This window comes from Drosophila biarmipes, chromosome X (assembly GCF_025231255.1).
Source record: "Drosophila biarmipes strain raj3 chromosome X, RU_DBia_V1.1, whole genome shotgun sequence".
NCBI classification, from domain to species: Eukaryota; Metazoa; Arthropoda; class Insecta; order Diptera; family Drosophilidae; genus Drosophila; species Drosophila biarmipes.
In genome coordinates this window covers 13830495-13855016 of record NC_066611.1, presented here as the reverse complement: position 1 = coordinate 13855016, position 24522 = coordinate 13830495, and the positions used below count along the sequence as shown (strand labels likewise).

General features: G+C 41.6%; 1 protein-coding gene across 1 annotated transcript in view; it reads left to right on the top strand.

Moving 5' to 3' along the window:
* The window catches only part of LOC108025915 (chondroadherin), a 32661-nt gene extending 24031 nt beyond the window's left edge, over positions 1–8630 (top strand). Inside the window, exon 5 of the mRNA XM_044093518.2 lies at positions 6417–8630. The gene's annotated coding sequence lies outside the window, so the exon portion shown is untranslated. The remainder of the gene's footprint in view (positions 1–6416) is intronic.
* Positions 8631–24522: the final 15892 nt, after the last annotated feature.

The following is a 24522-nucleotide window of genomic DNA, read 5'->3' as shown; positions in this document are numbered from 1 at the left end:
CCCAAAGCTATGTGAATAGCTAAGTAGATTATATTTTTCGGCAAAATCTTTATTTAATAGCAAGTTGCTATTAAAATTTTCAACTGGTCCTTCGAGCCGGATGAGCATAACCAACAAGCTAAGCTTTACTTGGAATTAATCGTAAAACTAAATTGTATAAACATTTAATTCAATTATAAATGAGCAGAAAATATGTTTTTATAGCAAGCTAGATATTTTTCGCCTGTGATAATCAGAATTTTATGAACTGGTCCTTCGAGCCGGATAGCAGACAGTTTTAGTTTTTTTTTCCGTGTAACCTGTAAGCGAAGCGACACCTGCTCAGCTCTCAAGTCCTAGTCTCAAAATCCCCGAGAGCCACAAAAATGTGGCCAGTCGGCAAATGGAAAACGGTTTCAATGGCCTCTCATCTTTAAATGCAATCGCAAACATGGCCAGCAAAGTGTTTAGTCATCGTCATAAGTATTCCACGCAGTCCAATCCCAACCAATTCGCTGGGACCAACCCCCCATCCCCACAAAAGCAATTGAACGGCTTGAAGGACCAGCAAGCCGGCTGCAGTGCAGCCAACATCGGTGCTCGGCTACAGTTTCATTGTGGAGCGCTTTAAGAGTGTGCTGCAGGGTGGTTGGTCGGGTTAGCATACAAAACGAAAACGGAAATTACAAATTCTATTCACTCGCCCGACTGTGGCACTCTAATTCGTAGCCGGAGCTGCTGTAGGTGGGGCGGAGGAGCAAGAGTCCGGAGTCCTGAGTCCGAAGTCCTGTGCCCCCGGGCCACCCAATCGCCTAACCCATTTAGCCTTGCAGCCAAGAGCAGACGGAGCAACTTTGATGGAGACGTTGGGAGTCCTTGAACAGCGGCGATGCGGGGCAGGGGACAGCCAGGAGCCAGGAGCCAGGAGCCGGGCTATTCTTCAGCCGCTTATCGCAAAGGATTTAGATTTATCTAACTTGATTATGAGGCCGACCGGGGGGCTCCTTGTCCCCGTGCCACCGCCTGGTCAAGGGGAAAGGCCTTCGGTTCCTGGGCGGCCTAAAACAAATGCCCAGAGAAATCATTGAAGGAAATTAAAACTTTGTTTACTTTTAAGTCCTTTCTCGTCTGAGGCAGCAGCAGTTGAATAAGAGGTCGAATCAGAAACAGAATCAGTATCACAGGCGGGGCCAAAAAGTTCAAGAAGGGCAGTGGAGAAAAGAGTGCCTTTTCTTTTTTTTTCTGTGTGCACTGAGCCCGTTCTGTTTGCATTTGCAGGGCCCGCCTTGCTGGCCACATTAGATGGCCTATTCACTTAATCAGTTTCATTTTTTAGCCGCCAGCCCCCATGCCCGTTTTTCTTTTTCCGGCTAATTGAAGGACAGCCAGTGGCCGGCGGGCAGGATGCGGCAATTTGAGTCCACTTAAAGACTTAAAGCCACTCCTGGCTGGGCCAAAAGGCGACATGAACGTGCGATGGTCGCCAATGCGGCTGGCTTAACACGTTCCTCCTGCCACGCCCACGCTCCCCCATCGAATCCCTGCCCACTCGAATCCTCCAGGATGGACCATGTTGTAGGCGCACTTTGCTCTTTGGCGCTTGGGCATTCGTCCGCAGATCGTTAACTTAATTGTTCCGCTTGAAATCCGAAAACTGCCAACGCTATTGTTGCGACTGATAGTCGTGAATGGCCGTGACCACGCCCCCTTAAGGCCCCCGCCCCCGCCCCTGCCCCCTGGCAAACGCCTATGGCGGGCAGAGGAAGTGACACAGGAACAGGAACAGGAATGCAATAAAATTGGCGTGACTAACTCAGCTCTGGAAGCGATGTGAGCATTGCAGATGAGCTGCTGAGGCTGCTTCAGGCGGAGAATCGGATGAGGATGTGTATAGGGGGGGGGGGGCTTTTTGGGGCCTGACTACCCCATGTGGCAGCCACTGGAGGGCGCAAGTCGTGCGTGCCTCGGCCAACGTTGACGCTGTCATGCAATCAGCAAATAGGCGACCGCAGCAAAAGTCGCGTAATTAACGCGAGGCCAACATGGACTAGGTGGCCACACCGCCGGATCTCCCCCATTTCCACATTTCCCCATTCACCAGCTTAAATTGGAGTCCCGAATCAGCGCTACAGCGCTTCCCCCGCATCCGTTCCTCCAGCTGCCCATCCCGTCCATCCATCCAACTCTATATATATCATGGCCATGGCATAGCATATCCGTACCCCTGCGAAAGCTGTGATAAATGCTCATCCAAGGTCCGGAGCCAAAGCAAACATGGGAAAGTGAGGGGCGATAAATAAAATCATCGACGACTACGATGGCGAGCTGTAAAAACGTGGAGCGAAAAGTGAAATGCAATTGAGAGAGTTGCAAATTGAAAAGACTCGATTAGAAGGGCTTGCCCGAGGAGGAATTTTTCCAGATTATTCCAGAGCAAGTGTTCCCAGCCAAGCGATGGCCAAATAGCCGTGGGCCATCCAACTGGTGATGGTTAACTGGCGTTATTAACAAGGGGAAGTTCCACACATCCTTCACGCATAAGTATTCCTTCCCCTCAAGAACCCATGCGGAATAATCCTCTACCAAAGAGGCATTACTCCATCATCTTTATCTGAGTCACCCCCGGCGTCACAAGTGGTGACTCAGTCACCACCCTAATCACTGCTTACTCATCACATGCAAGCAACCCATTCTCATGGCCTTACCCACTACCTCGGCCCTTCTGCTAACCCTTCCCACACCACTGGCCTGAAATCTCTGGCAAATTACCAGCGACATAAATTAAAAGCCGACCACAATGGCTATAAGACTCTGGTCGAGTGCGCCTGAAATATGACAACGGCCAGTGGCGCGTTAAGCGACGTCCATTTGCGTGTCATAGGGCATTTTTATACATATTTGCCTGGTCGAGAGAATTTATTGAGCTAATACAAAATTTAATCAGCCTATATACCGATGCCTCCACCTCCTCCCCCCTGGCGTACTGTCGCTGTCCCCTTTTTGGCCCCCCTTTTGGCCCTTTTTTGTGCACTTTTCTGTGTATTATCAGACTCGGGGCCACCATAAATAACAGAAAGTAAGGTCCGCAGTTGAAGTCGAGGTCCAAGGTCGGGGTCGATTTAGCAGTTGCCCGAAGGGAGACCAACAGCTGGCGGCGCCAAAGGATTGGCATTGGTCCTTACACTTCATTTAAAGTCAAGGAGTCGCACATAAATTTCCATGCACATAATTAAACGACCAAATGACAAAGCAAAATCGTTAAGCCGAGGTCGAAATGGCGGCGAATTACTAAAACTGCTGGTTGGGTAAAGTGTAGGAAGGGTATGGTATAGGGATAGGGATTGGGATAGGGCTAGGGATAGGAAAAGGGGACCGATACGACCTCGGGTTAAACACAAATCTAATAAAATATGCACCCAGATGACCCCCGCAGATGAAAGCACCACCCCAAATGGCTGCTAATTTTGGTGTGCGTTGTGTGTTTATCTAATAACAAAAATTATGAAAATCTATGTGGGTGTCCTGTCAATTAACGTCGCCTGTAATGAGTCGAATGGCACAGAGTCAGGCGCAGCACACCGGGCGTATGGGCAATGCGGGCCAGGGGTTTATTTTGGGTGGTAGGATTTTGGATGGGATAGGTCATTGACGTGACCAGTGGAGGGGAAATAATCGGAGAGAATGATGGACAAATTATATTGCTTTGGCGGTATATTTATTGATAGATATTGATACCTTATCAATCCATAAAAATGATATGAGTACTTGGTGTCATTATTATAATTATAAATTATTAATTAACTCGGCATGGTATCAGAGATTGAGAGACAAATGATATTGCTTTGTAATTGTATTCATTGTTAGGTAATCTTTATCGAGCCATAACAAAGGTAAAAGAACTTGGTAACATAATAAAAATCATATAATATTAATTAACTTGGAATGGATTATTAGGAGAGGGGGATCGAATTTTGGATAGGATAGGTCATCAATAATACCAATGAAAGATAAATATTTAGAGGTAATGATACCCATATTAAAGTGATTTGCAATTATAGGTATTTATTGCTAGGTAATGCTTATCAAACCATTAAAATGAAAAGAGTGCTTATATTAAATATATAATCTTCATTAACTAGGAACAGGTGGATGCTAGTTTTGGATAGGATAAGTAACTCGGAATAGATAGGTAAGAAAATAGAGAGGTGGATTTTTAAGGTAAAATCATAGAATGATACTTAATTAATATTATAAATATATATATTTTGTGGTATTTCTTGTAACTAGGACTGCCTAATTAGTTTTGAATGCAAGGGCTAACGTGTTGAAATGTGGCAGACGTCTCTTCATAAATCAATTCGGCTAATTTCTGCCCAGCCTGGGAATTTCGGCTTTATAAAAGGGGTGGCAGCGAAGGCCCCCACCTTCATCGCCGCCTGTCAGACTCGATAACTCAGAGTTCCGTCGAAAATGTTGGCACAAGGTATGTAGATGGGTGTCGGGGGTTAAAACAGAAGGAACAACTTTATCAACGCGATTTTGGCCGCTAACTGAAGACTGAGATTGCGACTGACACACAGTCGAGGCCGAGGCCGAGGCAAAAATGCTTAAGTAAGCTTAGTGAGGGCTCAACCCACGCCACCCCATCAACCTGCTCTTAACCCATAAAACATCTCTACACATGTGCGCCCTTTTGTATGCCAGAATGAAACTCAATACGAGCCGGGGGGTGCAGGGCGGGCTGCGAAAGGTAACATGGGGCCGGGCTCAACAATTTAAAAGTTAAAAACTTTGCTGCCGCCTTTAAAGCCTTTAAGTATTTTAATTATGTAGGATTTGAGTTGCTCTGGCCTGGGCTCATGGCCCAAAGCCCTGCGAAATTTGTAGATGTCAGTGTGTTTTGCTGGGGAGTGTAGCAAAGTGTGGCAAAGTGGAGTAAAGTCGAGTGCCGGGGGCTGTGGGCTGTGGGCCTGCTGACTGCTGCCAACTAATTGAAAAATCGCCTATGCCCGAGGCTCGACTTGTCTCAGTTGCCAGAAACTTTTTAGCCACCCCAGTGCGTGCGAGATGCGAGTTGTTAGGGGAGGGGAGGGGACTTCAGATTCCAGATACAAGATAGGAGACAGGAGATTCGAGATTCGAGATTCGAGATGCGACCTGATGTGACACATGCAAATCACATGAGCCAGGTTCTATGGCCGCCTAAGTGCTTTCCCAGTCGCTTGTGTCGCTGCGAATCTGGTTCAAATTTCACAAATCCAGACCGATCATCTCACTCACCGGCCGACACCAGACAGAGATCATCATCATCGTCGTCGTCGTCGTCGTCGTCCTGGCCTCCGCACTCACATCAGCATTCACATCTATATCCGCATCTACATCCACATCTCCATCCACATCAACAACATCTTCATGCTCTTGAGTCGGCAATATAAATCAAATCAAAAGCACAAACAAGCCGCGAGTGTGTACACAATTCAAGTAAACTCCATAGAGAGATTGCCATGCCCGAAAATCCAAACAGGGGCAAAGGCAGGGGCGTACTAGAGGGGGGATTGGGCATGGGCATGGGTATGGGGATGCGAGGTCCAGAGACAGACCTTCAACTGGGACATAAATCAAGGCGCCGGCAACTTTGCACTGCACTTGCTCGACCAGTTCGGGACAGTGGGTCCGGAGTACAGAGTGCAGGGCACAACCAGGACTTTCAGGACATCCAGGACACCCGGCATACCAATGTCAGGGGAGATGGGCGCACACAGATATATCTGTTCATATAGATATACGATATATACGATAGATAGGCATGTAAGTGCACTCGAATGTTGCTTGTTGCGATGATGACATCGTCATCATCCTGTGATGGGGACATCCCCCCCTTCCCCCTTCTATAGTAGAATAGTCATCCTTCTCGTATTCGTCCTTGCCCAGAGTCGGGGAAAATGCTGTGTTGAACATCAATCTGCTTGAGCTATGACAACGAAGCGTTTTATTGTTGTAAACACACAGACAAACAGAGATATAGGTGGGGAGGGGGGGTGGTTGGGTTTGAGGTCCTACATACATATAAAAATAGAGAATGTCCCTTGAAGAGCTCAACTAGTTGGAGACCCTGTGAACTGCCAATTCAACGAGCTAAACGGGCTTGCCTCTCAAGTTTTTCGACTGAGCAGTTTGTTTATTACTTGACAAGTTGCGTTTCGAATCAGTTTAAAGTTGAAACTTAAAAGGCTTCCGAAAGTCACGGGTGGGTGGTGCGGGTGGAGCTACCGAAGAAACTTCAGCCAACTTGGGGATTTCGCTGTTGGTGAACTTTTCGTAATCTTTTTTAAGATCTCCTGGCTTTTGGTTGCCATATGGCAGCTATATGTCTACTTAAGTGGAAATCTGAAATGCTACTCAAAAACTGATCATGTGATTCTCTTATCTTCTTTCAGAGAACTGCAGACTACATCTCAAGCAGCGAATTCAAGCTTCAACACTCCCTGCCATTAAACCCCTTTCCGATTGTTACCAGGGTATTTGTCATCTATTGCATAAACTTGGAGTCTCCGTAGATTGAAAATGCGGGTCTTAGATTGGCAATGCAGTTTTTTGCTATCATCATGCGGAATCTGAGAAACTGGAACTGGAACCCTTCTTGCTATTCGCCATCCTGCCCTGCCCCGAAAAATGCTGAACCCTAGGCTAATCCTGCATCCAGGACACTGCATCCTGCGTATCCTTCGCCCGAGGGCCCAAAACTACATTCGTTTGTTAGTTGTTTACGTTTCTGTTGCCATTTCGCTCTGTTTGCGTTAAATGTGAAGCGCGGGCAGTGGCAGTCTGCGAAATGCAAAATGCGAAATGCTAAATCCACAATGCGAAATGCGGACTGCGGATTGAACACTAAATTATTATATCAAATTTCGAGTCAAATGTGTGTAAATCATAAAGTGCACACATGCGGACGAGGGCATAGACAAAATCCAATGTAAGCGTATTTGTATTTCCATTTCTATTTGTATATGTGACAGTTAAATATATATAAACCTAGCTATATGTATGGAAGAGAATTTTTTTTTATCATAGTTGATAGTTCATAAATAACTGGGATATTTATTGGCCAATTAATAAAGATGCAATTTATACAAACATCTACATATATGTGAAAATAAACAACAGCAGAGGCATAATCTGCATTACCTAGCCAGATGGATATAGTATATATATATATATATATGCATACATCCGAATGCATAGCCAGTCTAGTCAATTAATGCCACTGTATCTTGTATCTTTGTATCTACGATAGCTATTCTAAAGCTAGCTAAAACCAAAACACACAAACACAAATACCAAAAGCAAACAAACATTTGTACTTATTTTATAAATCGAGTGAAACTATACGAGTCCGCTATATACGGAGCACACACTATTATTATATGGATAAATATGTGATAAAACGTTTGCAATGCCACAAACTCACAGATCTAGGGGGCGAATGGGCGGTGTGCTATGGATATACCTGTATCTTTATCTATTCCAACCGCCCATTTTTACCCGCACTGCAGGCTGTACATATCAACAGGTTACAGGTGGAGAACTCTTATCAATTACTAACTTGCTTATCGGACATGTAAAACAAGGATAACTACCATGTACATTTTATAGCGAAGCCCAAACTAGCCCAACTATATTTATAAGTCAGCCTCCGAAATGCAATTCGATCTAACAGAAAATTAAATGTGTAAATTAAAACAATTTGTCCAAACAATTTGCCGCAGAACGCAAATCAAATGAAACAAAACAAAACAGAAAAACCCAAACAAAACAACCGATTTGTTCCGGCAAATCAAAAAATCTCTCTTCAAGCAAATTGTTTTCTAGGTGTATGAGTAGTATCTGTGTTTCGCCTGCGTTTCGTGTGTGTGTGTGTGTGTGCGTGGTTGTGTGTGTGTTTGCATATCCTTTTTTTGAGGCCCAGGAGAATTGTTATTCCAATTAGACGTGTTAACGAGCGAAAGCATTGCGCAAAATAACACACAAGATACGTGCAATATATACACTTAGATATACAAAAAATATACTAACGACTAGATATCGAAGTGTTTTTTTTTGTCACCCATAATATTTATGAGAAACATTTCCTCGTCAACCCTAAAGCTGCTATATAAAATTACAAAAAAAAAACCAACTCTAATACCAAACTAATAGTACTTATAGTGAAAGGTAAAACTAGAAAATATCGATTGTTAATACTGCGATAACGTCTTCGATTAAATGTAAAATAGCATAAATGTGTGACCTAAGTAAGTTCCCATCATCATTATTTCGTGTCTAAACTGGAGCATCGAGTTGCAGGTGCAGAGGAGAGCCGTCATAAGCACATTGCATTAAAACACTAAATATATATAATGTTAACTCTAGGCTAAATATGAGATATACAGGTGCATAACGATAACGATAATGAGATACCAAGCTACAAAAGGAAAACTAAGCCCAAGGAAAGCAAAAAAACGAATACCAAACTAAAACCTATGAAAAATTGATAATCTATAATAATAATAATCAAACCTACTATCGATGAGGAAGCCAAAAAATAAAAAAAAGAAAAGGAAAAACAAAAAAAACAGAATGAGCGAAACAAAAACAAACATAATAAATTCAAAAGCCAAGCCAAAGGATTATTTATTTCTGGTGGAAATGTAGGTGGGATGACAATAAATGCGGGTCCTGTTCGCAGTAAGTAGGCGTGGCCGAATGGGCGGCGGCGGATAAGGGTTGCCGGAGTCCAATAAATCAAGCATTGGCGCATCACAGATGCTCTTCTTCGCCACGCTGGTCGAAGCTTAAAGTCCCCTTCCCAGAACCCCTTCCCAGAACCCCTTCTCGAACCCCTTCTCGAACCCCTTCCCAGAACCCCTTCCCGGAACCCCTTCCCACGGAGCCTTTGTCTTTTTTAACATCTTCCTCTGGCCGCCTCGGCTGCTTCATTTTATGTTTCTTGTTCCGCTTTGCTAGTTTTTTATTTATATGATGCAAAAGCTTTAAATGCGTCACCAGCAGCAGCAGCAAAAATACCAGGACAGCCCTGGGGAGGCTTGAAGGGAAAATGGGGACTCCCAGCGAGAGGATACACAGCAATTTCAGCAACAATAATAAATATCTCGAGTCAACCGCAGCCACAGCAAAATGCAAAAAAAACAACAACAACAAAATGGCACAAAAAACAGAAAACAAAAATGGCACAAAAAAAGAACAGGAGCCGCACAAAACGCTGTCTTTTTTCGCCGCCAAGTCCTCCGCCCGACTTTCCCCCCTTGAAAAAGACAAATGTATGCATAAGTCGCCAACGCAGTGTCTGCAGAAATGATTTCACCCAGTGCCTGCCGCATTTTGAAGCCCAGCACAGTGCCGCACAGTCGGGGAATCCCCGCTCCTGCATCGCGAAAAGGATCAACCAAATCGGTTGTCAATAGGGATTCATCAGAGGGTCATGGCTGATGTCCTCACAGGGATGTTTAATCCCCTGAAGATTTTGATAGAACTATGTTATTTTTTAATAATTCGTTTTTTCATTTCTATAAAATTTATTTTTTAGTTTTATGGTTATGATTTTAAATTAAAAAATATTTGCTCACATTAATCAATACACTGTTAGGAACAGGACAGAACGTAAAAGAAAGTAAGATGGATAAAAACAAATGTTTAATATTTTTTTTAGATTTGATAAACCGAAAGTGATTTTTTATTTTCCATCAGGATTGCAATAATAAATAAAAAAAAAGTGGAATTAAAAGAAAAAAAAATTATTTATTTATAAAGATTTTATAAAAAATAAAAAGTTTTCCTTTTCTTTTAAGTATTATAACCTTTAACAAAATAACGTGGAAAATTATTTAAAAATATATATATAAAAGTGTTTCCTTTTCCAATAAAGATTATATTATATAATTTACTATCTAAATTGTTGAAGTTCCTTTGAGTTCCAGGTAACTTATTGCAGGGGTGCTATAACTTGTTTCCTATTTTTTAGAAGGAAGGAAGGATGGATGAAAAACTATCACTCCTGATGAATACTATCGCGCCGCCCTGCTTGATGGCACTCCTTTGGCCAATTACTTTCACCGGCACCTGTATCGCACTCACACTCACTCTCGTGCAAAGGCAGAGGCAGAGTTGGTCCTTCGGTTTTCGGCTTTCGGCTGCCCCTGTGCGCAAAATATGAGGGGCATTAAAAATTAGTCCAAAGTACTGCTAAGTGCGGAAGCAGCCGCGGCAAACTATCAACGAGAACTGCCCTAGAGCGACATAGAGCGATGGGTCAGCCAGTTAATACCCTGGCTCAAGGGATCTGAAGATAGATGGGTTTTAAGAAATCGCAAAAAAATAATTGTCAAGGCAAATGAGTCAGGTTTTTAAAAAGATCATAGATGTCTTGAAGCAAATATAAAATCTTTAAAATATTTACATATAATAAAGTACTATTAAAAGTGTATTATATCAAAATGCGATTCAAGAAAACTAAATACCACATAAGCTTTGGCAAACAAAATTATAATTAGTTATGGAGTTTACCTAAGCATAATTTCAAAACCATCAACCGTGAAGATGAAATGATTCCGCAAATAAAAAAAATATGTTGCCCTGACTACCCTTATGTCCGCGACTGTCTGTGTAAGTATATGAGCTGCAACAATGCGACACACACACACCGCCAGAGGAAAGCGCAGAGAAGCTAGCGTGCCATATTTTTACTGTACAGTTAGCAGTTGTGTATGGCCTTCCGCCTTCTCCGCCCCCCGACCACCTCCCCCCAGCGCCACCCACAAAATTTGTGCGTTGCCATTAGAGGTGGATGTAACCGCGGTTTCGTGTCACATCCTACTTTTTTTTTTAAAGTATTGTATCACTTTTAGTTAACTCATACCAGTTGAGTATTTTGATACCTATAAATAATCCTTGATCCCTAAAAAAACATTATTTTATTATTTATATAAAAAGCGTTGTACATTTTTCCATTAGACCATTTGAAAATATATACAACACAGTCTATGTTCTTAAAAAAATATGTAGGAGCAACTGAACCTTATCACTAGAACAAGATTTATAAATTATATCACTTTTCAAGCCTCTGTTGTTATCATTATTTTTCCAAAGTTTTTTTTGAATGAAACAAAAATTAAAAAAATATATAATTTATAAATTTGTAAAAAAAAATATTTTATTTACTTTCTTGAAAAGAAGACTTACTTCCCTTATCAATGAAATAAATTTTTAAAGCCCTTATGACACTTGCTAAATTATAGTAATTTTGGAAGTCAAGGCTACCCAAATATGACTAACTTAATATATAGTCATAAAATGTTGCTTGGCAGTAGACCACTTTTTCCCTAAATTACCCTAAACTTCTAAAATAAATAATATAATAATAATACAAAATTAAACTAGTGTCATAAGGCCTTAAGTCAACAAATAACACTGGAAATCGAATGTTAGGAAATGGATTTCTCAAAAAATCCCACTTGTTCTTATCTTTATTTTCAGCCCCTTAAAATGTATTTTTTATAGAAACAAAAATATTTTCTTTATATTTTGTTATTATTTAGTTGTGTTGAAGCAATGCCAGACAGCGGCCATCTCTAGTGGACAGCTCCTACTTTTTTCCACCGCGGACTCTACTAGTTTTGTTGGTCGAAAATTTTAATGCCACATTTAGCGCTGGCGACAATGCTGACGTCGGAGCGCCCCCCCCCTCAGCCCCGCCCCTGGGAAACTGCCATGAAATGAGCGGGGCTTAAAGCGCCCCGAAAGTATTCTCTTTTTTTTTGCTTTTGCTTTTTTGGATGGCATGTAGGAACCATCCGTAGGGCCCAACATTGGCATATGCCACGCGAATATGAGCAGTTGCATATTCACTCGTGTGGGGGGGGGGGGGGGGGGGGGGGGGGGGGGGGGGTGTGTGGGTGGGTATGGCTTAAAGGGGGTCCAGTCTATTGGCCAGAGAACGAACATAATTGGCAAGTTGTATCCATTGGTAATGGTTACCGAGGACGAAAAAGAAGGAGAGTAGCTGCGCTGCATGGTAAGCGGTATTCGGCATTCGAAATGCGGGCTGGGGGATGGTGTGGCATGGTGAAATGCTCGGCAAATGGAAAATACAAAACGAAAATCGCTTAAACTGTGCAAACCAATAAATTTAAAGCAGCTTAAGCGATGAACACGAAACAAAACAGAGCAAAACAAAAACAGTCTGGCCAGGGAAAAGTCCGAGTGGGCGGCAGAAGGCGTGGGCGGTGCGACTGACTGCACACAAAAAGCTACTTTGGAGGCGAGTGTGTGTGTGTGTAAGTGTGTGTGTGCTGGTTTTGAGTCCTCAAAAAATCATTGAAATTAAATGCAAATCAGCCGACAAAAAGGATAAACACATATATGTATGAGTGTGCCCAGGTGGGTGGGCTGGTGGTGGGCGGAAAGAGCCCCTGTGGATCGGTGGGCGGGCCTGCTGGGTGTCACTTGAGCTGGCTGTTATTTCTATGGCCAGCTGGTTGTTTAGTTTGGCCGGTCATGCATCATCGTCATCAGCAGCGGCATCATCATCCTCGTCGCTATCATCGTTATCGCCATCCGCAAATGCACATAGGTAAACACAGCCAAACCAGCACTCACCTTATGTATTGCCACACGCGGAGAAATTGGAGGCGTATCCCATGAATTCCACAGGGATCCTGATCAAATTTCTTTTTCTTAAAATTTTACACTTGAAAAATAATATTACTTATTACTTACTAGCTAAGATAAAAAAAGATATTAAATAAAAAATTTGAGAAGGGAATTCTTTTTAAATATATGATATATATATGAGGCTACTTTTAAGGTATTTTCTTATCATAATTAATATCATTTGTCCCCATATTTAAAGTGTATTTAAGATTTATATAAGATATTCAAGATGGTTAATTATTTGTAGTAGAAAATATTCTGATTGGTCCATATATGTAAAATTTATTTAAGATCTATATAAGATTTTTAAGATGGACATAGTTTTTAGTAAAAAAAATATTACATATTATCAAGGTTATAGAGTACCTTTTATCTATATCTATCTTTTATTAGCTTTGATCTAATAATAATGGTAAAATAAGTATTGAGCTTCCAATAAAAATATATATATAATGAGTATTATATCTATACCCTGATATGATCTGTAAAGGGTATTATTTGGGTTCTTTTTCAGCTATACACCAGGAAAAGCTTCTAGAGTCATGGTCAACCCATAAAAACAAGTGCGGAGCTGGCAACTTTCAACAGGCAACTTCAGTAATGATAGGTCTGTCGGGCATGGCGTCTCAAGTATAATTTGATTAGCACCAATTAGGCGAATCGAGGTCGCTCGAAATTAGTTTAAGAGTGACCTATTTCTCTTTGTGTACGCACATGATCGATGTGTGTGTCTAGTATATGCAGGTGCATATGAATGTGTGTGCAAAGCAGGCTTTGGCTACTGTGCTACCCCCCAGACCCCTCCTCACGCTCTCACTGTTTTCACTTGCTGCACAAACACAACAAACACCAATTGAACTGCAATTGCATGCAATGCATTTTGCATTTTGGATGCCCCAGACAAACACTCAACGAAGGCGGCTTCCGGGGCGGGGGTGGCGGCCTGAATGGAGCTCTCACATGGCAGAAGCATCTGCTGGCCATGAAATGATCCTTAAAAGACCACAAAACGATTTTATTCAATTAAAATGTCAAAAACGGTGTTTGTTTTCGTTATTTAATGCTATAAATATTTACACTTTTATCTATGCCGCTGCTGCCCCTCACCCCAGAGCATTGTTGAGTGCATGAAGAGTCCATGAATGAATGAAAAAGGAAAAGTGACTCACTTTATATTCATCGATGAAAATGTTATTTACATATGTGTATATTTCAACGGCTTGAACTGATTGGGAATCATAAGTGCGTTGGCGACGCAGCGCGGCGGAAACACGCAATTATGTTCGTAAAAGGCTTTTAAAAAATAGGGAATATTATTACAGATAAAGAAGAACCAATTTAAATTCTCATTAAGCTATAATTTAAAGCTGATTTTATAGAATTTTGTAGAATGCAATTTCCTACAGGGTATGCAGGCTGTGCAAATAAGAAATATGGATTTCACTAGCCAAGTCAAGTTTATTTTATACTATTTTTATTTATTGTTCAAAAATGTGAGTTAAATGTTTCTGACACTTTCTCTCTGTCAATTGAGCTTTGCCTTCCACAGAGCTATGCAATTATTTTTGAAACAAATGCCAAATGCCTACTTTAAGAAGGCATTTGGTAGGGCAAAACTTGCCGAGAATTTCAAGTGCCTCCATTTGCATTGGAATGTGTAAGAGCCGGTCAACAAGTTTCCAATTCATCAGATTGTTTTTAGCTGCAGGGCCATAAACATTGCTTACATAATAATTATTATGATTATCATATTGAGGGGCGGAACGAGTCCTGCGGGAAGAAGAAAGTGAAGACGAAGGCCCGTGGAAAGGATGTAGGCATAGCCGATAATTTGTCGTTGCTGTTAGCCGAATATATTTTTGGCTTATTGCAAATTTTGAGCACGTACAACTCGTAAAGACTATTTACGATTCTAATAAAAATTGTCCGCCCCACCGAGGACCGAGGACCACCCACTGGCCGTGTCATCCCTTTTGAAGGACCAAAAGAAAGTGGAAAGTGGAAAGTGGATGTCCTGCCGTGAAGGGGGAGGGGGGGCGGTGTTGTCCTTGTAATAACGAGCCTTTTCCTCTCACCCTTTGTGTGTGCATGTAAATTGTTGAATTTGCTGCTAATTAAATTGCCGGCGCTGCTTAAAATTTGCATTCGCTTTTAATAAACTTCTCTGGTCGTGAAATGGAATGCTTCGGGGGTCCCTTCCCCCAGGAAGGCCTTCTTTTGGGGGGTGGGGGCAAGTATCCCTGACAACGCACTGACAAAGACATTTTAGCTGCTCTATCATCGCATGGCAGCGGGGTAAAAGCTGATCGAATTCCTTGGCCCCCTTTTACAATGCCGGGCATCCATGTAGATGACTCCCACGTCTCCTGATTCTCTGAGCCCCGATCCCTCATTCCTGATTTCCGACTCCTGGCTTCCAGCTCGCCACCGATGGCATCCCACAATTCGTTTTATATTTGCCATTCAATTGTTTTTTATTCGCTAGTATTGCTTTCTCGGGCTGCTCTCTTTTTGGTCGCGTTTTTCACGTCTCTTTCTGCACTGGTTGCATTTTTAAAACTCACTCTCGTCATCGCGCTTTTTCGCTGGGTAGTGCAGGGCATTCGGGTTCTCGGATCCCTAATAATATTATTTCAGTAAAATATTAAAAGAATTAAGTAATACAAAAAAATATATATATACCATATATAGGTGCATATTCATTTTAAGTGATTTGAAACATATTTTATAGCCTATACTTTATATAAGTGTATCATAATGGATTTCTAGACTTTCTTATGGTAACTGTAGTTCTTTGAGTTTGTAGTGCTTTATGGGCTTTTTTGGTTTTATATTTTTTTTTTAATTGAACAGCATTACAAGTCTGAGATTTTATATGATTTTATATTATAATATTGAGAACTGCACTGCACTGCTTAATATTATAGAGCATTTATAAAAACTTTTTAAAGAAACTTTTATCAATGTCGAGTGTTTTTGGTACCCTTAACATTTTCTGCGTACATTTTAATTGACCAATTTTTATAAAGTTTTGGTTTTCTTTCGAAAAATTTATGAACACACACAAAATTAGCTAGCTTCTACATATTATACTGCCTATAGAGAAGGGCTTATAGAACTTAGAACCAATGTCGAAATCTCGAAATTCTTGATTATATCATAAATATATCTTAGGTGAATTTGAACAATCCTGATCAATATCAATTGTAAAATTTTGGCCTATCCCCATACAAATCTGGGATTTCATTATGAAGTCTACAGTTTACCAAGTTTTTCTCTGGCTTTGCTTAGTGCATTTGCAGTTCTTTAATACTTATTGTATGGTATCCAAAGGTAAGTAATTTCTGGCTTGGGAGGGAACCTCTCACTGATGGGTATGCATGGAGGCCCGAGTGATCCCGGCATCCCCGCTGCTTACGTGCCCCGTTCGGTTGCATTGATTGCCACCTGTCAGCCACCTGCAACTATGCTCCCGGCTGCTGTGGCTATCCTGTCTCTCGTTTTAAATCAATACAACAAATTTCGCGGGTCGCCATCGATGGTTTCGGGGGGATTGGGGATTGGGGATGGGCGATTGGAGTGTACACTGCGGGGGGGGTGGGACTTCCCCCATTTTCCTGGCTCTTTTCTGGCTCCATCTTCCGTTTGCTGCCCCCGGGCCATCTGATCCTTGTGCCGTTTAAAATGTTCTGAGTAATTAACACGCGGCGTGTGTAACCCCAAATGGTTATACGGTGAGTGGGCGGCGGGTGGGGCGTGGGGCCTGGGATTCCGGGGGATTCTGGGGACTCCGGGAAATGTGGAATGTAGAATGTGGAATGGTACTGCTGCTGGCGAAAATGTGCAGCGTAAGCGCTGCAATATGGAGCAGACGGGGGAGCCACGCACATGGCCAAAAAGTTACACGTTCCCATCGATGGTTGGTTCAACTTTTATTTATTGATTTAATACTTTTTCAATTTACTGAAAATGGCCAAAGAGTTTCCGTTGGGCGACAAAGTGCGGGTGTGTGCGCGTGTGTGTGTGAGCCATAACTACCTCACAGTGGCGGTGCCAACTAATTCTGGACCGATGGCTCCCCCGCTGCCCGCAGCCGACAGCTGTTCCCCCACGGAATGCCCCCAGAGTCACCGGTGACCTGGCCATGGCCATTGCAGACTTTGTTCGCCGATTAACGCGGCTCGCTCACCTGTTTCAGCTCAAGGAAATGGCCGAGCAAAAAATAAATTCAATTAAATAGTTGAAGGTGGGAATCACAGGAAGACGCACCTTTAATAATGCTCAGCTAAGCTCTGATGAGAAATACATTAAGCTAATTTATTAGATAAAATTAAAAAAAAGGGAAACCGATAAAGGCCGTTTGGATGATTTTAAAAAATAAATGTCTCCTAATTTCTCAAAAAAAAAATTTTAATTTAAGCAAAATATGAAAAATTTATCACCAAACATTGGTATAAATTTTGTAAAAATAAATTCATATTAAATTTAAAAACCTTTAATTTGATTTTATAAACTTACAAAAATGTATTGTTTATATTATAAATTTCAAACGTTGATATTAACCTTGTACAAATAAAATTTAAAAACATTTAATTTTCTTTAATAAGCCTAAAAAAAGTTTCTAGATAAACATTAAATTTAAGTTTATTAATTATTATTTAATAAAATTCCGTTTTTAATAATTATTATTATAATTATTTATTTAAAAAAGTAATTTTAATATTAATTTATGCAAATCGCTATTTTTAAGAATTGTTTAAAGAAAAATATCTTTTTTTGAAATTTAATAAAATGGTATAAGGCACATTTTTATTATTTGGATTAGTATGCACTTTCTTATTCATATTTCTAAAAATTTTTAGTAGTTAAGCCTCTCAACATTTTGTATAACCCATTTAGCCCTACCAGTGAACACTTGTTAGCTAATGGCAATGTAGCCAAAAACTTGCATTTAAGAAATGTTAGACCAGTCCCAAAACACAGCGATTCTGGCGAATTAACAGCAGTATTCCCCAAATCCCAGAAACCAGGTCCTACGTCCTGCATCCTGCGTCCTGCGTCCTTGTCGCCTGTCGCTGTAATCGCTGTCAGCTGCCCCAAGCCCTTCCTCCCAGGGGCTGGACATGGCTCTTAATTCACTATTTAATATCACACAAAGAGGGCAGAGACAGGGGGGTGGAAACTTTTCCCGCCATATGGGAATCGGACTGCAACTTTAGATCGCAGATCTGGATTCTTTATAATTAGCTGGGACGGGGGAAAACGAGAGGGAGAGCTCGGGTCAGTCAGGTTGAAAAACACCTTCATGGACCAGTGGGTCAGCATGGCCCCGAAAATGCCGGGGGAGTGGTTGGCCGGGGGAGTAGCTTCCGTTAACCGATGTTCAACCGTGACGCCTGCACGTCCTTGCCCTTGTCCTTGTCCTTCGACTCGGAGTGCGGAAAATTCACGTAAAAAGCAGCAGGAAAGTAACTGAAAATGGTAAACATTCAATGAAGCGAAATTGATTTGATTCAATTTGAAAGTTGCAAGCGCTTCCGCCCACCGATAACAACAGCGGCAGAAATAACAATATAAAAAATAAGGACACCGCTCGAAGGACGAGGGACGAGGGGCGAAAGGAAGCCGAGCTGAACTGAAATTTGATTAATTCACCAAAAAATAAATACTGGACTCGCGGTCGGGCAATTGTTTACACTGTGATTGCCTCGCATTGTGCATCTTGCAGATGCATCTGTGTATCCATCGCTGTGAGCTGCCAGTGTTTCGGGGAAAAGTGAAAGCGAAATGGGAAATGGGCCTTACCACGGCCCAGGGAAAATGGAGCACACATGCCACTTCAGCCTTTCCATCTGCGGAAGCTTTAATTTGCATTTTTAAGTTTAATTGCCGGGGAGTCAATCCCTTCATTTTGCACTCCCTCTACCTTTGGCTATCTTATATTATATAATTAAGATACGGCAAGCATAAGATGTATCAACAATATCTTATAGAAAAAACTTAAGTAGACTAAAAAGTAACTTTTTAAATATTTTCTTAACTTTGAATGTTACAAGTTTAACAGATTTAATGGTATTTATGTTTATTAATTGGTCCAATATTTCTCAGAATATGCCTAACTAGTCGAATGCCAAAAAAAACCTTACAAAAATGATAGAAATATATATTTTTAAAAAATAATTTGAGAAATATTTTTTTTAATTTACTTACACTTAAAATATTAACTAACTTCACAACCTTCTTTTAATTTTTTCAATAATTCAAAGAGAAAATGTTGTCTAAATTTAAATACAAATTGCGAATTAATTTAACTTGGTGTGCTATTTCGGGCGCTGCCAGCCGTGTCTCATTCTAAGCCGTCTGACAGGTCCTGGCAGGACCCGAGACACAGGACACAAAGGCGGTGCCCTTGCACCCACGCACACTCGAGTGCTCGGCATTAGCGGATGATGTCCCATCAACTGAAGGACGATGCAGGCAGGCGGAAGGAGCATGAAACACCTGCGAGTGCCCAAGCGAAGGCTCAATGGAAATGCCCAGCCACTTAAGAGTACGTAGATATCTTCAAATGGCAGAGACATACCAAAAAGGAGGGGTTTACAGATACAGAAACATTTTATAAACTTATATTTATTATTTATATTACATTATTTAATTAATGCAGTTTAGGCCAGTGTCATGTGGTCATGAATGCATTTATGCGCTAGGCTCCCCCTTTAAGGTGATAGTTCACAAGGAAAGGAGACCGAAAAATCTCTTTCAGAGCCCTTTTTTCCAATAAACCCGGCCAGCGACGGCTATTCTCCAACCTGCGCCGCTGATCGAATCGCGTATGTGTGGGGGAATCCCCGAGTTTGTTGGCCGTATTTCACTTGACCATTATGCCGTGTTCTCACCAGATGCAGGCAATTTCGATTTCGGCTTCGAGGGGGTTCACACTGGCACAATGGGCCCAAAGGGAGGCTGGGTGGGGCAAAGGGCGGCGGGGGTTTTCAGGTGGCGTTAACATAAATCAAAGCTTGGAGCTCAAAAGCGAGCGACAGGCGCAGCGACAGAACCAGAAGCACACACAAACACACACACACACACACTGAGCGACAGGAAAAAGGACATCCACACAGATACTCACACACACACACACACTGATGTAGAGCCACACAAATGGCTGGGGACCGCAGGGGGCGTGGCAACGGAAATGCCACCTGACAGACATCCACCTGCATTTCGGCACGTGCAATTGAAAAGCCAAGACGATGAGCGGCCCCCGAGAAGTGCGCAGTTGTCACAGTGCTCCTCCGCCGGCTTTGAGCGAAATTAGACAGAGCATAACCAGAAGCGTCACCACCAGGACATCGGGATATCAACCGAGAGCCGGGATCTGGGATCCTCCCGGAGGCGGTGGCGGTATATGGGTATGTGGGCTTGGGTTCGGGTTCGGGACTGCCTCGCGTCATTGCCAGTCATATCCTGCGGGGATAAGCGCACTTTATGCAAAACGCACAACTTTTTTACTTCTCACTATCGCGTCACACTCGAAGCACTGAGAGAAACTTTGTTATATTGATATAAGATGGTCTCGAAATATTTTTTAAAATAATGTATATACTCCTACAGAACTCCGCTTCTCACAATTAAATTAATTGTGGAGAACATTTTAAATTTAAATTTAATAATAATAATTATTTAATCAATAGCTCTTAACGTATAGCATTATTAGAGATAACAAAAATTTTATTTCTAAAATTTAGCAATCAAAAATAAATAACATTTTTTAATGTCAAATTTAATTTAGGGTTTTCCTGATTTTTTAGGAATCTATAATTTGTATAGTAGAGGGTAATAGAAGGTTCTTTTTTCTTTTCTTACTTTTTTTTTTAATTTTAAACTTGAAATTTCCTCAACGACACTTTGGGCCTTAAATATTTTTTCAACAATTTTCGACTACTTTTTTTATTTATTTATTTTTTTTTTTTTTTAAGTAGAAAACTATCAATTTCTTTGACAACACTTTAGGTTTTGAATATTTTTTCTGTTTTAAAAGTCGTTCATGATTTTTTTAAAGAATTTCCTAAATAGTGGCCCCTTTGTTTTTCCCAGTGCACTTCTGTGTTGCGTCTTGGCGGGGCGAGAAAAGTGCAAACAGCCCGTGATTCAGCTGGAGCTTCAGCTTTTAGGTTTGGGATTGGCACTGGGATCGGGTTCGGGCTCGGGCGCGGGACTGGGCCTGGGGTTGTCCTTGTTATGTCGCCGACATTGCCTCGAAGATGATGGCGTTCAGCAGAGATTTGCCACCGGAACGACAGTTGTGAAGGGGGCCGCAGTGAAAGCTGCGGAGAAAGGGGTGAAAGCCGGAGTGAAAGGCACAAAGGCGATGCGCGAAACAACGGTAAGAGCGATGGGAATTGATTGAATAGTGGCGGGACACAGGCGCTCAAGTACCCCAGCGAAGAAAAGGAATTAAGATACGCCCATGATCACACCCTCCGCCCTTTAACGAGCTCCCCGGGTTGCTTGCCTCCGGCGATTTGATTATGCTAATGAAATAACAAGCCCATAATACTGCAAATAAGTGGAGAACACTGGCAAATGGCAGTGCAAGGGAATAAAAACTATGCCAATGTCAATGCCAATTCCCATTTCCATTTCCGTACCCATTCACACGCACGCACATCTCCGGAATTTGGGCATCCCGGCCGGAGGTGTAAAGTGGAAGGGATCCGCATACTTGGGCCGTGAAAGGGGCCACGTTAAATGGAAACGAGAGCACCGAGGTGGCCAGGGCCAGGTGGGCTGCGGACAATTTTCCAATTTAATGCATTTTATAGAATGTGTATTTGGTACAACTACGTTTCGAAGCTGGATAAATCAAATAATTGGAAGGCAACATGAAACCCTTTTACCATCCGAACCATGCATTTATGATTTTGCAAGGTTTAGCTTTCCTATTTATGCTTATTTTATTTCAGTTTTAATTGGTTTTAAATTTTCGCACATTTAATCTTTTAGGAGGTAAAGGCTGTAGGGTTAAATATGAAGTTGCCCTAAAATATCAGTGTTTTGACTGCCATTTTGCAAATTAAGGTCAGAGAGTGGAATGTCATACCTCGTTGAGCTCGTTGTTTAATTTCCAATCTAATGGCATTCAAACCTAGAAACCTAGGAAAAATGGTATTTTTGACTTAATTCTGAATCTTATTTTTTCGGCATAAAGAAAGCAGTGTTTTGGCTGCCAATTTCCAAATAAAGGTCAAAAAGCCGAATGTCATACCTCGCTGAGCTCGTTGTTTAATTTCCAATCTAATGGCATTCAAACCTATAAATTTTTATTTTTTGCCATTTTTTTCAAAAAAAAACCTTTCCTTTCAAAAAATGAAAAAATTGGTCAAAAAATAATTTTTTCTAAAAATGATGCGGGCTCTTAGCATTGGAAATTTGCTGCTCAAAACAGTCGGTCTTTTAACTGTACGCCTTGATTTGTCTAAACTATGCCTAAAAAACTTCGAGGAAAAATTATATTTTTGACTTAATTCTGAATCTTATTTTTTCGGCATAAAGAAATCAGTGTTTTGGCTGCCAATTTGCAAATAAAGGTCAAAAAGCCGAATGTCATACCTCGCTGAGCTCGTTGTTTAATTTCCAATCTAATGACATTCAAACCTAGAAATTTTTAATTTTTGCCATTTTTTGCAAAAAAAACATTCCTTTCAAAAATTGAAAAAATTGGTCAAAAAATATTTTTTTCTAAAATTTATGGGGATCGATAACATCGGATATAAGCAGTATAAAACAGTCGGTCTTTTGACTGTACGCCTTGATTTGACTAAGCTACGCCCAAAAAGCTGTGAGGAAAAATTTTATTTTTGACTAAAATCAGGATCCTATATTTTCGTCAAAAAATCAGTGTTTTGCCTGGCATTTTGCAAATAAAGTTCCAATCTAATGGCATTCAAACCTATACAATTTTGATTTTTGCCATTTTTTCCAAAAAAAAAACATGATAACCCCTTAGAAAATATAAAACAAATTGGTCGACAAATAAATTTCCCTAAAATTAATGGGGATCGTTAGCATTAAGGAACAAAAGAAATTACATTCCTTCACTTCACTTTTTTCCCAGTGCACACTTGGAATGGTTAACTGAAGTGGAACTCCAAATACCGGTCTCATGACTCGTTGCTTTTTGAAGTGTAACAAAATAAATACAAAGCCTTCCGCCTCACTTATGGGACACTCGAAATGCTCTGCAGGATTCGCTTCTCCCTCCGAGCTCCTGTCCCTGTGCTCCTCACTCTGCACTCCGCCACTTTAGTCCTGCTTCCTGGCTTTATTCCACCTTGCGCTTCTTTTCACACGCTGGTTTTTTCCAGCTTTTTTGCATATTTATTGTATAGTTTTGTAGTTTTATCAAGTTAGCTAGTTAAAAGTCAAGATGCCACCAAGTGGCGGGTGCAAAGAGGGGGCTTGGAAGGGGTTTTGGTGGGTGGGTGGGAGGTATTCACCTGCTGCAGGTGGATGAGCACGTGCATGGCGCCATGTCGGCAGCTGCCGTCGTTGCTTCCACCCTCGAAGCACCCCCTTCCATCCGCTTTTATTAGCTACGTGAGGCGGTCACAAAGGGTGGAAAGTGGGCGGAGGAGGAGGTCATCTGGCGGGTTGGAGTGGGGGTTTTCTGGGACCTCAGAACTTCCTAGGCACTGGCGATAAGATGAGCGTGCTAAAGTTTTATTGGCGCATATTTAAGCTATTAAAAAATTCATGCATAAAATGACACACACACACACACACTTACAGCCTCACTCCCACACACACACACGCAGCTCAAGGCGGAACCAAATTAAAAAACGCAGTGGCAGGATGGCCAGAAAATAGAGAGTGGAAAGTGTAAAGTTCAAGCTTAAGTCTGCTGCGAATGGCTGCGGATATCCGCGCTGCCTGCCCGGCAACTGCCACTGCGGATGCTCCGCGGATATTCAGAGAATGCTAATTATGAAGAAAAAGTTGTGGGTGTGTTATTCAAAGGCCTCTTTTAGATTTCACTTTTTTTGAAATTTAGAACCTGCTTCTAGATATATTATAATGTATCATTTATAATATATCTTTTTGCATTTAATGTTTATTTTTCCCATTTATAAGGTATAAATAAACAGGGTCGAAAATAAGTAACTACCCAAAGAACTGGTCCCTGGCTTACCCATGAAACTCAATGGAATATAATCACTTTGGAAAACTTTGTCATATTCCGAACTACAGGTTCTTTTAAAGATACAATTGCATATTAAGCATTCGAAAAAAAAAGATACAATAGCTAGTGGAATTCACTTAAGCCAAGTGGCGGGAACCCAAACCAAATCGTTGAGAGTATCAATTTTTCCCTTAAAACCGGCAAATAACACCAGATGGGAGCTCGAGATGGGCACGGGTCGAGTGCGATGGCGATGGCGATGGCGAGGCAGGGCAATAAGCAAAACGTTTTATGTTAAATACCGCATCGTTATCTCTACGGGGAAGTGGGTAGAGAAGGGGTTATAGAAGGGGTTATAGAAGGGGTGAAAGAAGGGGTGAAAGAAGGGGTTACAGAAGGGGTTACAGAAGGGGTAAAAGAAGGGGTTACAGAAGGGGTTATAGAAGGGGTTATAGAAGGGGTAAAAGAAGGGGTTACAGAAGGGGTAAAAGAAGGGGTACAAGAAGGGTTAAAGTAGGTGGAAAAGAAGGGGTCAAAGAAGGGGTGGAGCAGGAGATGGAGTCCTCTGGTGAAGTGGCACAGTCTAGTTGTCCGGTTTTGTGGCCCACGGCGCCTGAAATGCTGCAACACACTTGTGTGCTGCACTGCAGCCCTCG